This window comes from Cupressus sempervirens, chromosome 3, assembly GCF_028749045.1.
Source record: "Cupressus sempervirens isolate cs-2001-9-10 chromosome 3, ASM2874904v1, whole genome shotgun sequence".
In the NCBI taxonomy this organism is placed as follows: Eukaryota; Viridiplantae; Streptophyta; class Pinopsida; order Cupressales; family Cupressaceae; genus Cupressus; species Cupressus sempervirens.
In genome coordinates, this window is record NC_143120.1 from 1,078,453,994 (window position 1) to 1,078,470,942 (window position 16,949).

General features: G+C 33.2%; 1 pseudogene; it reads left to right on the forward strand.

Moving 5' to 3' along the window:
• The first annotated feature begins 558 nt into the window (after nucleotides 1–558).
• LOC149570503 (chaperone protein ClpB1-like) lies at nucleotides 559–10,899 on the forward strand (annotated as a pseudogene).
• Nucleotides 10,900–16,949: the final 6,050 nt, after the last annotated feature.

Sequence of the window (16,949 nt, forward strand, 5' to 3'; positions counted from 1 at the left end):
ATAAAGGCTGCTAGCCACCAGTTGTTTGAAACTTTGCAATGACATGACAGAGATTTCAATAAGAACGAAGATATTGAACGGTTATACGATTGTATTCAGTAATTACATAGTGTGATGCACGATATGCGTTAAGTAATTCCATAAATGACTAAGTATTATTTCAAACAGTACATATTTGATCTGGACTATTTCAAGTGAAAAAATTCTGAATAGATCCTCTATTAAAGTGTGAAGATATTAGAGAGTGAATTCTGACAGTTTGGATAATTTGAATCCTAGCAATTTACTAAGCACCCATAATTTGTCAAAATTTGCAATGGATTCTGTAAAATCAATTTATTTTAGCAAAAAAATGTTTTCTAGGAAGGAAATTGCAGAGGCAAAAATCTTTGTCTAGAATGTCATATACATATATTGTTATCACAGTCAAGAAGGCCATATATACCTATATTGGTATTGGCGTCTACAGAAGTAGAAGCTCTGTCAAGAAGTCTGTATACCTATATCATTGTTTCCTTCACCCTATACCCTTAGAGAAATTCCCTAAAATCCAATATCATGAATCTTGAGAGATTTTTCGACAAAAAAAATGAAGCTATAGCAGTAAGTGTGGTGCTGGCTCATACAATTGGCCATGCACAAGTTACAATAGTTCACCTAGCCATTGCCCTCATCGAGGATAAGCGTGGACTGCTAAGATGGGTAATCTTGTCAAGTACTCCTAGTGGAGACAAAGCAATGGAGTCAGTCAAGAGAGTTTTGTATCACTACCTAGAATGTTTACTTGTTAATGGCTCCGACTCTACTGCACACGTAATCCCTCAAAGCACTGTTGTTACAAATTGTATCCAAAAAGCACAAAGAGTGAGGAAGAAAAATGATGACCATATTTTGGCTGTGCAACACCTGGTTCTTGGTCTATTATAGGACTTGCTAATTATCGAGTGCTTCAAGGAAGCAAGCATGGACCTTTCCAATGTAAAATTTCAAGTGGAGAGGGAGGGGTACCCTAAGAATGTACTAGAGGACCTCTTTTCAAATGTAAACAATTAAACTGCCCTCAAGGCATATAGTCTCGACCTTCCAGAAGACAGAGCCAAGCTTGGTCCAGTGATTGGAAGAGATGAAGAAATAGAGCATATCATTAGAATCATTTGCTGGAAGACAAAGAACAATCCCCTGTTGATTGGAGAGGACGGTGTCGGTAAGACATCAGTGGTAGAGGGGTTGGTTGAACGGATTGTGAGAGGGGATTTGCTAAAGTAAGTTGTCTAGGTTAAGATTTAATTTCTAGATTAAATGTAGCTGTTCAGCTTATTTTTGCTACTAGGAACTGCTCATCTTTTTGTGGTTAGATTTGTTGAGGATAACGTTTGTTTGTAGGAAGATTTATAGATATTATTTTTAAAATAATTTTTTATTTTTTTTTATAGCAAATATCCAATTTCAATAAGTAGTTGTTGCTCATTTCCAACCCTTTCTTTTTCCATAGTTTATATTCATTAGTTATAAAATATATGTTTCATAAATGTAGAAAAAAAATTTTAATTAAATTTTTATCAATATTTTTGAAAACTGATTTAAATAGCCGCATAAAGACATGACATAAAAGTACGGACTATGACATAAAAGTATGGACTTTTTCTTTCCTTTTTCTTAATGTTTGTTGTATAAAAGGTGACCCATAAATTGCAACTCTTTTAATTAATTTAGGAAGTAATGATCTTGCATTGGGAGAACTTTGAGATTGATGGACTTTCTTTGGGATGTTGCAGTAATTTGATGGAGGTTAGATTGATAGCATTGGACATGGGAGCCTTAGTAGCTAGAGTGGGTTGCATGGGTAACTTTGAGAACCATGTTAAGTCTGTATCCGAGGACTCAGAGAAAAATCAAGGAAGAGTAATATTGTTTATAGATAAATTGCACTTGGTTCTTGGATCCCATGAGTTATTCTTGTTAATGTTGTTTTCCGTTTTCTTCGTGATTATAAAAATAAAACTCATGATCAGAAGCTGTCACTATAACTAGTTGACCAAGAGATTTGTTTTATGTTCAGTAGATGTTGATAATTTATTTACACAAATGCTTGCTCTCGGTCAACTGAAGTGTGTCGGAGTAACTACATTTCATGAGTATAACAAATGTGTAGAGAAGAATTCTAAGTTTAGGCATCATTTCTAGCAGGTTGGCCAATTTATAACTTCTACTTTAGTGCTTCCTTTTCATTGTATGATCATGGATAGCTTAAATATCACATACGAAATCTCATTTGATGACTAAAAATGTTAAAATAGTTTAAATTGACTTATTTTTTCCAAACGTAATTGTATCGTATCATGGCAATATGCCACTTTGTGAATAGTTTACCTTATTGATTGTTTCTTGTGGGTGTTTGTGGCTGAACCCAGTGTGCCTGATACCATCAACATTTTGCGCAGTTTGAGAGAAACGTACAAAGGGCACTATACTGTGAGGATCATGGATAGTGCATTAGTGCTTGCTGCCCAATTATCCAGTTGTCATATAATTGTAAGTTCACAAATATATGAGATTTGATCAGATAATTTTGTAAACTTATTGTCTTCATTTTAAATTCTTAGACTCTTGATGAGGCTTCAGACCTTAATTTTATTTCAAGCAGAATGCATGCATTTTCTGTGTGCTTTCATGTAAAAGCATTTCATTATTGTTTCCGTGTTTGGATTCTAAGAAAGTCGCCATCTTCTTGGCAAAGCAATTGATCTGCTTGATGGAGCATGCATAAATGTGAGAGCACAGTTAGATAGTACACAAAAAGAAATTCGTAGTCTTGAAAAACAAATTACTCAACTGGAAGTTGAGCTACATGCACCCAAAAAGGAGAAAGATAAAGCAAGGCAGGCTAGGCTGGTGGAGGTTGGTACTAATATTTACGCTCCTTTTCTTTTTTTAATAGTTCAATTTTAATTCTGTCTCGCTTGAGCATTATGTTTGCAATTAGGAAGGAAACCTTGTGTGGTTTGCAAGGGGGCTTTCCATGGGATTTATGGGAACTTACTGCTCACATTTTACCAATCGTATAGGTTCGGAAAGAGATTATGAATTTGAGGGATGCGATCATCCCTATCAAAATACAGCTGGAGAGTGCCAAAGAAAGAGCAAATGAGATCTGCCGAATAAGGCAATAGCAGGAGGAGTTGATCTCTACCCTACATGTGGCACAAAGCCAGATGGATGTGGCGACAATCACCGATTTGAGATACGGGGCACTTGAAGAGATAGATGAGGTGATAGCTCATTGTGAAACAACTGTAGAGTTTGTTGGGCCATATCAAATTACAGAGGTATCTGTAATCATGCGAGTGTTTTACTACTTGTAATTTTTACTCATGGATATATTGCTAAGTCATAGAGGTGGTAAGTCATTGAATGGGTATTCCTATTAATAAGCTTATGCGAACTGATAAGGAACGGCTCCTAGGATTTGTTGAACGCTTTCAGGAAATAATCGTTGGGCAAGGCAAAGCAGTCAGGGCAGTTGTGGATGCCTTGGTCAGATCAAAGACAGGACTTGGGAGAGCGCATAAATCTACTGGGTCCTATCTATTCTTGGGACCCACTGGAGTCGGCGAAACAGAGCTTGCAAAGGCTCTTGCGAAACAACTATTTCATGACAAAAACTTGCTAGTGCAGATTGACATGTCTGAATACACGAAACAACATTCTATTTCCAGGCTTATCAGTGCTCTACTTGGGTATGTCGTAAATCACTGCAATAGGTTTCTCTTAGATTGCTCTTTTTCCAATTGATTTTCCCTTTTTTAGGTAATCAAAATAAGCATTATTTCAGTTGAGTTTTAACCAATTACTACCGATATATTAGTTATGAAGAGGGCAAAAAATTGACAGATATAGTTAGAAGACAACTTTACTGTGTTGTTGTATTTAGTGAAGTAGAGAAGGTGCACGTATCTGTACTGGACATCATACTTCAGATGCTTGCTAATGGTAGATTGACAGATGGACATGGTTGAATGGTTGACTTCTCCAGCACAGTCATTATAATGAAAACCGTCCTCGAATCAGAGAACTTGTTTGCAGGACCTGGATGCACATTACAAGCTGTCCAGGCGAGACTGATGCAACAAGTATGTACAATTGAAGAGAACTTGCTTCTTATTCTTTCTTGTACCACTACCTGAAGTGATCTGCTTATGCTTAAAGAAAAGGTTTTGTGATAAATTATCTTTTAACTTCATTGTAGGTGAGAAAGCACATCAGGCCACAACTATTAGAAAGTCTTGATGAGATATTTATTTTTAATCCTCTTCAAACTGAGGAGCTGACAGAAGTTGTCAGATCCCATATGAAAGATGCAATTGAACTGCTTGCAAGGAGGGGAGTCACCTTGATAGTCTCTGATGCAGCTCTAGATCTTGTTCTTGCCGAAGACTGTGGTCCTGTATGTCTATTTTTGAGAGTTATTTTTCCTCTTCATATAAATTTGTGTTACATGGTTCGATGCTTGTCCAAACTATTATTCAATAGGTGAAAAATGAAGCCTAGCTACTTTTATTGAGAGATTGAATTTTGGGCCTTACATTAGAGGGTTCCTCATCCAAAAGTATAGTCACATAAATACCTTAATCTAAGCTAGCTTAGCTTCCAGTGACCTCCAACAAAAACTTGAGGATCGATAATGAAAATTATACTACCATTTATTAGTAGATGTAAGCGTACTACACTAAACAAATCCTGATAAACGCATTGACTTGCCTGCACAAAATTTAGACCATTAGTAATCTAGGATGTACTAAAATAGCTCAAATGAAGTAATCTAAAAGTATATAAAATCTCCTTTTTAATTACGCCTGCAAGTAATTGAATAATTGGAAAAGTTTACCTAGAATCCATTACTGCTGTGACTATTTACTTCTTTAGCTCCTCTATTATTTGATTATGGAGATTCATAAAAGTTTCTAGTTTTGCCGTAACTTCCAAGAACTTTGATAGAAGTGAAAATAGGCTTTCTTGAGTAGCTGTGGTGACATGCATAGGTGACGTTGATGTTCGATTTAATTATTTATTGAAGGAGGCGGAATTTTTTGTTTCGATTATTGATGAACTACATTTGGTTTTTCGTGTTGACGAGTGACTTTTCTGATTGTTGTTTGTTTCATTCATATCTTTATGTTTAACGCCGAGTGGTTCTTAATATAATTGGTTGACTTCAAATTGACAAAGGGGTTTGTTTATTTAAACTAAATTTATGTTATAAGGGTTCAATAGATGCTGCTAGTTTATTTAAAGTAATGTTGGTTGAATCATTGTGGTTTTGCAAGGGAGTTTTCTATGAAATACATAAGGAGATTGGTGATTTGATGGAGAAGATGATCCCTTTAAAAATGAAATTCTTGAAAGAAGAGTGCATGAAATCAGTTAGCAAAGTGAATGATTGATCCATAGTCTGTAGGGTGTGGCAATAATTAGCAAGATGGAGTAGAATAGCTATCCAAGCGATGATTCAAGACTTATCCGTGCTCCACTTGGGTATGTCTAGTGTAATATCAAGTTGTAGTAGATGGTAGATGTTGGTGCAACAAAATTTCAATTTATGTGTTTTGGTAAGTCAAGTTTAATAGAGAAAAAAATATAAGGTAGGTCATAGCTAAATAATTTTAGAGATGACGACATGAATAACTTTAAAGATTTCCAATTTTTTTTTTAAAAAACAAGCTCAGTTGACTTCCTATGTCATAAGTGAGTGATAGCCTCTACACATATTGAATTTTCTAACCAAATTATCACACGTTATGCCATGCTATAGAGGGAAAACTTTAAATGGAGATAATCTAGTCTATAATCTCACCAACATTAGAGTACCCTTAACTTCTAAATTATTTACTAAGTTTCATAGAGTTTATAGTTTAGATGATATTTCATTTGATTGTAATTAAGTTCACTTTTTGCATTGTCTTATTCTAGATGGGTATCAAAGGCAAGAAAAAGAAGGCATTAGTTCAATTGATCAATTGGAAACATTTTGAGCTATAGGATTCTCTAAGTTGTATAAATTATGACACTCATGTGATAAAATTAGAGAATAAGTAATACATAAATTTCTTTTGAAATTTGTGTAGCATGTTTTCGGATATTTTCAGTGAATGGTTTTCTGATTAGTATTTGATATTTTAATGTGTTCATTTTTTTATTTGTGTGAGATGGATGTTCAATAAGAAGTCTAGACTCTAAAAGTATAATAGATGAATAATTTTTTTTCTAAGAATGGGTTGGATTGATATAGATTCTAAGAATGAATGGAATTGATATAGAGCATTCATCTTTTCTTTTTTTTGTCTAAAGAATTATTCTGTATGTATTTTTTTTATAATTATATAAATAATTTAATTTTTATACTTTTTAATTTGATTTAATTAATTCTTCATAATGCCCCTTCCCCTTATAGATTTTCATTTCAGTAACCAATCATGAAACAATCATTTTTACATGCAATAGTTGAAAAGGCCGTGACACACATTTTGGTGAAAGGGAGTAGTGGATGTATTGCAAAATGATGCTTGCTAGCCACTAGTTGTTTGAAACTTTGCAACGACATGACAGAGATTTTGATAAGAAGGAATATATCCAATGGTTATACGATTGTATTCAGTATTTACATAGTGTGATGCATGATATGCGTTCAGTAATTCCATAACTGACTAAGTATTATTTGAAACTCTGCATATTTGGTCTAGACTATTTCAAGTGAAATTTTTTTGAATAGATACTCTATTAAAGTGTGAAGATATTAGAGAGTGAATTCTGATAGTTTGGATAATTTGAATCCTAGCAATTTACTAAGCACCCATAATTTGTTAGAATGTGCAATGGATTCTATAAAATCAATTTATTTTAGCAAAAAAATCTTGTCCAATAAGAAAATTGCAGAGGCAATATCTCTGTCCGAAATGTCATATACATATATTGTTATCACCGTTAGGAAGGCCATATATACATATATCGGTATTGGAATCTACAGAAGTAGAAGCTCTCTAAAGAAGCCTGTATACCAATATAATTATTTCCTTCACCCTATAGCCTTAGAGAAATTCCCTAAAACCCAATATCATGAATCTGGAGAGATGTTCCAACAAAAGAAACGAAGCTATAGCAACAAGTGTCGAGCTGTCTCGTACAATTGGCCATGTACAAGTTACAATAGTTCACCTGGCCATTTCCCTCATCGAGGATATGCATGGAATGCTAAGATAGGTAATCTTATCAAGTACTATTGGTTGAGATGAAGTAGTGGAGTCATTCAAGAGAGTTCTGTATCACTACCTAGAATGTTTACCTATTAATGGATCCGACTCTACTCCACATGAAATCCCTTGAAGCACTATTGTTACAAATTGTATCCGAAGTGCACAAAGTGCAAGGAAGAAAAATGATGACCATATTTTGGTGGTGCACCACCTGGTTGTTGGTCTATTGCAGGACCTGCAAATTATCGAGTGCTTCAAGGAACCAGGCGTGGACCTTGCCAATGTAAAATTTCAAGTGGAGAGGGAGGGGGACCCTAAGAATGTACCAGAGGACCTCTTTTTGAATGTAAACAATCTCTCTGCCCTCAAGGCATATGGTTGCAACCTTCTAGAAGACACAGCGAAGTTTGGTCTAGTGATCGACAGAGATGAAGAAATAGAGCATATCATTAGAATTCTTTGGCAGAAGATAAACAACAATCCCCTGCTGATTGGAGAGGATGGTTTTGGTAAGACATCAGTGGTAGAGGGGCTAGCCCAACAGATTGTGAGAGGGGATTCGCCAAAGTAAGTATTCCAGGTTGAGATTTAATTTCTAGATTGAATGTAGCTGTTCAGCTTATTTTTGCTACTAGGAACTGCTCATCTTTTTGTGGTTAGATTTGTTGAGGATAATGTTTGTTTCTAAGAATATTTATAGATATTATTTTTAAAACAATTTTTAATTATTTTTTATAGCAAACATCCAATTTAAATAAGTAGTTGTTGCTTATTTCCAAACTTTTCTTTTTGCACAGTTTATTTCCATTTGTTATAAAATATATGTTTCATAAAAGTAGGGAAAGATTTTAAATTATCTTTTTATCAATATTTTTGAAAACTGATTTAAATAGCCACATAAAGACATCACATAAAAGTACAGATTATTTCTTTCCTTTTTCTTAATTTTTGATTTATAAAAGGTGACCCATAAATTGCAACTCTTTTAATTGATTTAGGAAGTAATGAACTTCCATTGGGAGAACTTTGAGATTGATGGAATTTCTTTGGGATGTTATAGTAATTTGATGGAGGTTAGATTGATGGCATTGGTCATGGGAGCCTTAGTAGGTGGAGTGGGTTGCATGGGTAACTTTGAGGACTGTGTTAAGTCTGTATGCGAGGACTTAGAGAAAACTCAAGGAAGAGTAATATTGTTTATAGATAAATTGCACTTAGTTCTTGGATCCCGTGAGTTATTCTTCTTATTTTTGTTTTACATTTTCTTCGTGATTATAAAGTTAAAACTCCTGATCAAAATTGGTCACTATAATTGGTTGAACAAGAGATTTGTTTTATGTTCAGTAGATGTTGATAGTTAATTTACACAAATGCTTGCTTGCAGTCACCTAAAGTGTGTCAGAGTAACTACATTTGATGAGTATAAAAAATGTGTAGAGAAGAATTCTGAGTTCAGGCATCATTTCTAGCAGGTTGGCCAATTTATAACTTCTATTTTAGTGCTTCCTTTTCATTGTATGATCATGGATAGCTTAAATATCACATACGAAATCTCATTTGAACACTAAAAATGTTAAAATAGTTAAAATTGACTTTTTTGTTCCAAACGTAATTGTGTCGTGTCATGGCCATATGCCACTTTGTGAATAGTTTACCTTATTGACTATTTCTTGTAGGTGTTTGTGGCTGAACCCATTGTGCCTGACTCCATCAACATTTTGCATAGTTTAAGAGAAACGTACATAGGGCACTATAGTGTGAGGATCATGGATAGTGCATTAGTGGTTGCTGCCCAATTATCCAGTTGTCATATAATTGGTAAGTTCACAAATATATGAGATTTGATCAGATAATTTTGTAAACTTATTGTGTTGATTTTAAATTCTTAGACTCTTGATGAGGCTTGAGACCTTAATTTTACATCAAGAAGAATGCATGCATTTTTTGTGCACTTTCATGTAAAAGAGTTTCATTATTGTTTCCATGTTTGGATTCTGAGCAAGTCACCATCTTCCTGGAAAAGCAATTGATCTACTTGATGGAGCATGCATAAATGTGAGAGCACGGTTAAATAGTACACAAAAAGAAATTTTTAGTCTTGAAAAACAAATTATTCAACTGGATGTTGAGCTGCATGCACCCAAAAAGGAGAAAGATAAAGCAAGGCAGGCTAGGCTGGTGGAGGTTGGTACTGATATTTATGCTCCTTTTCCTTTTTTAATAGTTCAATTTTAATTCTATCTCACTTGAGCATTATGTTTGCAATGAGGAAGGAAACCTTGTGTGGTTTGCAAGGGGGCTTTCCATGGGATTTATGGGAACTTACTACTCACATTTTATCAATCATATAGATTCGGAAATAGATTACAAATTTCAGGGATGCAATCATCCCTCTCAAAATATAGTTGGAGAGTGCCAAAGAAAGAGGAAATGAGATCTATCAGTTAAGGCAACAATAGGAAGAGTTGATGTCTACCCTGCAGGTGGTAGAAAGCTAGATAAATGTGGCGACAATCACCGATTTGAGATACGGGGCACTTGAAGAGATAGATGCAATGATAGCTCGTTGTGAAACAAATGTAGAGTTTGTCGGGCCACATTAAATTGCAGAGGTATCTATAATCATGCAAGAGTTTTACTACTTGTAATTGGTACTCATGGATATATTGCTATGTCATACAGGTGGTAAGTCGTTGGATGGGTATTGCTATTAACAGGCTTATGTGAACTAATAAGGAACGGCTCCTAGGCTTGGCTGAATGCTTGCATGAAATAGTCGTTGGGCAAGGCGAAGCAGTCGAGGTAGTTGCGGATGCCTTGGTCAGATCAAAGACAGGACTTTGGAGAGCACATTAAACTACTGGACCCTTTCTATTCTTGGGACCCACTAGAGTTGGCCAAACAGAGCTTGCAAATGCTCTTGCGGAACAACTGTTTGACGACAAAAACTTGCTAGTGCAGATTGACATGTCTGAATACACGGACCAACATTCTGTTTCAAGGCTTATCGATGCTTTGCCTGGGTATGTCATCTATCACTACAATAGGTTTCTCTCAGATTGCTCTTTTTCCAATTGATTTTCCCTTTTTTAGGTAATCAAACTAAGCATTATTTCAGCTGAGATTTAACCAATTACTGTCGATATATTAGTTATGAAGATGGCAAAAAATTGACAAATATAGTTAGAAGATGACTATACTATGTTGTTCTATTTAGTGAAGTAGAGAAGGCGCACATATCTGTACTGGACATCATTCTTCAGATGCTTGCTAATGGTAGATTGATAGATGGACATGGTCAAATGGTTGACTTCTCCAGCATAGTCATTTTAATGACAACCATCCTCAGATCAGAAAACTTGTTTGTAGGACCTGGATGAAGATTAGAAGCTGGCCAGGCGAGACTGATGCAACAAGTATGTACAATTGAAGAGAACTTGCTTCTTATTCTTTCTTGTACCACTAGCCGAAGTGATCTTCTTATGCTTAAAGAAAAGATTTGGTGATAAATTATCTTTTAACTTCATTGCAGGTAAGAAAGCACATTAGGCCAAAGCTATTAGAAAGTCTTGATGAGATAGTTATTTTTAATCCTCTTCAAACTGAGGAGCTGATGGAACTTGTCAGATCCCATATGAAAGATACAACATAACTGCTTGCAAGGAGGGGTCACCTTTATAGTCACTGATGCAACTCTAGATCTTGTTCTTGCCATAGACTGTGGTCGTGTATGTCTATTTTTGAGAGTTATTTTTCCTCTTCATATAATTTTTTTTTACATGGTCCGATGCTTGTCCAAACTATTATTCAATAGGTGAAAAATGAAGCCTAGCTAGTTTTATTGAGAGATTGAATTTTGGGCCTTACATTAGAAGGGTCCTCATCCTAAAGTAGAGTCACATAAATACCTTAATCTAAGCTAGCTTAGCTTCCATTGACCTTCAAAAAAAAGTTGAGGATCGATAATGAAAATTATACTATTGTTTATTAGTAGATGCAAGCATACCACACTACACAAATCTTGATGAATGCATTGACTTGCTTGCAAAAAATTTAGACCATCAGTAATCTAGGATGTGCTAAAATAGCTTAAACGAAGTAATCTAAAAATATATAAAAACTCCTTTTTTATTACACCTACAAGTAATCGAATAATAGGCAAAGTTTACCTAGAATCCATTGCTGCTGTGACTATTTACTTCTTTAGCTCCTCTGTTATTTGATTATGTAAATTCATAAAAGTTTCTAATTTTTTCGTAACTTCCAAAAAGTTTGATAGAAGTAAAAATAGGCTTTCCTGAGTAGCTGGGGTGACATGCATAGGTGACATTGATGTTCGATTTAATTATTTATGGAAGGAGGTGGAATTTTTTGTTTTGATTATTGATTAATGTTAGAAATAATAACATTGAAATGAACTAAAATAAAAGAATTAACAATTAATCCAAGAGAGTTTGTGAAAATAGTTACCATAAAGTTAGATCCAAGAGAGAGTAAAAGAATGAAAAACCACCAATGAATCAACAAGAGGAGACAAAGATTTGAAGGGGGAAAGCAAAGAAAACCCCTTGTGAATAATATGAATGAGGCGAATGCCTAAAGAATGAAAATGGAGCCATTGTCTCATTACAAGAACTACATACTAATTGTTTGTTAAGAATGAGAGAGAAGCATCTCTTATAAAGAGATGAGAGGAGGAGTCATTTGTAACTCCCATGTGAATGATTGCCACATTCATAAGTGTGTGCATAACAAGTGTCATAATCCTCTTAAGGAGGAATAAACTATTTTCCTTAATAAAGGAATCACAAAAATGACTTGTCCTCACATGTGGACTAGAGGAAAAACAACTTAAGGGATACCTTGGTTTATCCCTTAAAATAAATACGTCCAAGGAAAGATTATAAATTCTAACACCCCCCTTTAATCTTTACTTGGGGAAATTAGATCAAAGGGTATTAAACCCAAAATTTTACAATGAAAATAGCAGGAAATTGATCTTTGACAATGAGTTTTTTAATGCAAAAGGTCTCTTGTGAGTGTAGGTAGATCTTCATACAGCCGAGAGAGAAGTGGATAGATACACCAAATCTTGTATGTGCTGGATGGATTACCTTAAAAACATAGACACAAGAAACACGACAACTATCCACAAGAAGTAGTTCATCTTATATTAAAATTAGAAATCCTTTTGAATAAAGATAAGAAAATTTTCATAGAGAAATAGAGGAAAATAAAATATGTTACCACAAAACAATGAAGATAACCTGATATCAAGTTAAATTATATGCTCAAAAAAAATTGTCAACAAAGACAAATTGAGTAAAAAGCTTGATCAATGTTCTCATGAAAAGTATATTATACTAATGCACAAATGAGCATAGACAAGGTCAACTAATGATACTTGCATCAATATTGCATCAATCACGTGGATATAGACAGTCGACTTAATAAATCATCCCACTGCAAGTTAATGGGTGATCAATCCATAACATGCATGACTCATGATCTAAGCAATAAAGTATGTAGATCATTATCACATTAGTATATGAAAATAAAGTAAAAAGAGAGAGATGTTGATCAAATTAGTATTATCATGATTTGTTAGGATACTCAAACGAATGGATTATGAGGGTGTAACAACATATTGGCTTCAAATTGGAATCCATCATGGACAAGCAACTTCATTGCCACGAAAAATCATCATGGGTCAAAACAACTTTCTCAAATAGAGTCTCCAATATTGGAGTGCTCCAAGATATGGTAGCCTCGTCACCTATACACTAAAAAATGAGCAAGGTGCAGGAAGTCATACCATGACTAAATCAAAACTAGGAGCATACACGAAGGAGATAAAGAGATAGAAATGGGAAATCCCCATAAAATATCATCCTTGCATTGAGGAACAAAATGGAACAACATGGAGAGAAAATCCATAAATATCAACCATTCAAAGTAGAGCATATAGAATCAAATGTAGGGAAAATCCATATAAATATTAATCTTTCAAGGTGGAACCAATAGAACCAAATGGAGGGAAACTCCATATAAAATGAGTGCACACCAATATAGGATGATGGTATACTCCATGGGCCAGATAAGGAAACTATGTCTCAGTTATACTGAGGGGACCTACATAGTTATCCTTGAAAAAATTGGCTCCCTATGTAACTCAAAACAAATGTCATATAAATCATGTATATCAATGTTATAAAACCATAAAATGCCAACATGGGCATAGAATGATCAAAATATCACAATAAAGTCAAAGGCAAATGTGTAAGATAACTCATAATCCACTCAAAATGAATTAAACTTTATTTTCAAAATGTAGAGATCCAAGGATGATCAAAATAAACAAAATATTTATATCAGGTATAAAACTCCACTGAAGGTAGACATGAGTACTTAATTCATTTTGTGAAGGTATAAATCAAATTTTGTATTATTATAGTCATAAAATTATATATTTATCTGGGTATATATTTGTGCACCCATATATACTTAAATAAATATATGATAAGTCGCAATATTGAAAGGATCTTTAAAATAAAAAAATAAATAAATAAATATATATATATATATATATATATCAAGTAGAATGAACATTTTGAATAAAGACAAAATCTTCTTAAATAGTACTTTTAGATAACAGAATCTAATCACAATTATTAGGAATGATTTCCAAAATAGAGTGCTTTTTAAAATTAAAAAAATTGAATATTCAAAATGATAAAAGTCGAAAAAGCATCTTACATGAACATATAACGTGGTTAATTAGAAACAACCCTTTGTTTTTAGCAATGATTTCTCTTTATCATGTAATGCTACAAATGGAAGACTTAGAATAGTATTCTAAAAATAATAATCAAGAGTTATAAAAAGTTGTCAGAGAATATCTTAGAATAGATGTTGTAACAGGTGAATCTTGATGCAGACCTACAAAAAACGTTAGAGGAATAATTCTTCTGCAAATATAGAAACTGCATCTGCCAATGTTTTGTTCAAACATTACTAAAAAATCTGCAAATATCCTTAAAATAGAAACTTAAAAATAGATTTTTTAGATGTATCTAAATAATAAAAATTATAATTATTAAAGCCAAACGTACAAGTTATAAATGAATTTCACAACGTAATAATTTATAACTATATAAAAAAAAATTAAACTACAGTAGATAACCACACTTATAAATTTATAATAGAGTTCTAAATGATCAAAGGTCAAGTATAAAGGTTATAAATTAGTTTTATAACCTACAGTATGATAATAATAATAAGTTTGAAAAAAAAATTTAATGACAAACAAAGAATATAACGAAATAATAATAAAACTATATAACTAAAGTGATAGCTTGAAATTATATAAGAAACCACAAAAGGCTTAGAATGATGAAGATAGAAGGCAAAGAACATGGGTGTGATAAACTACAAACCAAAAAGATAGAAAAGAACAAGAGTTAAAAAACAATAACTCAAACAAAACCTAATTACAAGACAATATGAACATAGTTATATTAAATCTTGCCAAGGACAAATAAAGCATTAAAAAACTTAGTTGGACAAAATACAACAATGAAGGAGGCAACACGTGGGTGATAGGAATGATCAAGCCGAAAAGTGAAGGACGACAGTTAGCAAATGAAAGTGTGTGCATGGAAAGAAGGGATAAATAGCTTTTCAAAAAAACCAAATGCCATGGAAAGGAATGGAAGGAGGTGCAAAAGCTAGCCCAGGCAAGCAGCAGAAGCTGGCATAGAACGAGTTGAAGGAAAACCTAGCCGCATGTTTCTCTCTTGTATGGGACAACTTTTCACCATTGTCCTTTTGGCGGTGTCAGACATCATTTCAGGAAGGTTTTAGATGTGATCATAACCTGTTGGCCAAATGACCCCAAACACTTTACCTTTGACGTAAAGGAGAAGAAAACCCATCCAACACCTTGTTAATGTAAAGATTACAAACCAAACACATGAATAAAATAGTTAAAATTGTATAGAAATGATAAATTTCTTCAACAATGCATAAAATACAGTTGGTTTACAGAAGGCACACTCCTGTGTAGAGTATGAACACACTGCATGACTATTATATCCTTCAATGAATCAAAAAGATACTCAAAACAAACAGGATAGTTGTGATGCATAGTGAAGGAAATCAAATAAAGTAAATAGCATTTAGCATTTAGTTTGCAAAAAAAAAAGATAAATCGAGCTTAAAGGAAAGTTTCTAAAACAAAAGAGAAGAACATATAAAGAAATTTCTAAAAAAAAACTAGAGAGCTAACATAAGTTCTTTTTAGAAATTGTTCATATTAAAAAAAAAATTAAATATTTCTAGAAGAACTAGAATATTTTAACTATTAAAAAAGAGTTAAAGATTATATATATGAAAAAAAATTGAAATAGGTTTGCCATATAAATTAAGATATAAATAATATTTTAAAATAAAAATTCACATAAGTTCTAATAATATTTTTTTAAAATAATAATATGAATGAAAATCCTAATTAATATTATTTAAATGTTGCATCCAATCAAATGTTAGGAAAAATTAATTATATATATAAAAATAATAAAAAATAATAATAATAAATATTATTAAACTAAAATTACTAAATGCTACTTGTTAAAACAAAAAAAAATTAATAATTTTTTAATAGAGATACCAAGGTAGAGATTATTCGATACGATGCACTTCCAATGAATGATAACCTTCATTACATTAAAACTCAAAACAAGGATTAGATGATCTGATACCATGTTAGAAATAATAACATTGAAATGAACTAAAATAACAGAAATAACAATTAATCCAAGAGAGTTTGTGAAAATAGTTACCATAAAATAAGATACAAGAGAGAGTGAAAGAATGGACAACCATCAATGAATCAACAAGAGGAGACAAATATTTGAAAGGGGAAAGCAAAGAAAACCCCTTGTGAATAATATGAATAAGGCAAATGCCTAAAGAATGAAAGAAGGAGAGAGAAGAGAGAAAATGGAGCCATTGGCTCATTACAAGAACTAAATACTGATTGTGTGTTAAGAATGAGAGAGAAGCATCTCTTATAAAGAGATGAGAGGAGGAGTCATTTGTAACTCCCATGTGAATGATTGCCACATTCATAAGTGTGTGCATAACAAGTGTGATAATCCTCTTAAGGAGGAATAAACTATTTTCCTTAATAAAGGAATTACAAAAAAGACTTGTCCTCACATGTGGACTAGAGGACAAACAACTTAAGGGATACCTTGGTTTATCCCATTTAATAAATACAACCCAAGAAATATTATAAATTCTAACAATGAACTACATTTGGTTTTTCATGTTGATGAGTGACTTTTTTGACTGTTGTTTGTTTCATTCATATCTTTATGTTTAACACTGAGTGGTTGTTAATATAATTGGTTGACTTCAAATTGACAAAGGGGCGTGTTTATTTAAACTAAATTGATGTTATAAGGGTTCAATAGATGCTGCTAGTTTATTTAAAGTAATGCTGGTTGAATCACTGTGGTTTTGCAAGGGAGTTTTCTATGAAATACATAAGGAGATTGGTGATTTCACGGAGAAGATGATCCCTTTAAAAATGAAAATCTTGAAAGAAGAGTGCATGAAATCAATTAGAAAAGTGAAGGATTGATCCATAGTCTATAGGTTGTTGCAATAATTAGCAAGATGGAGTAGAATAGCTATCCA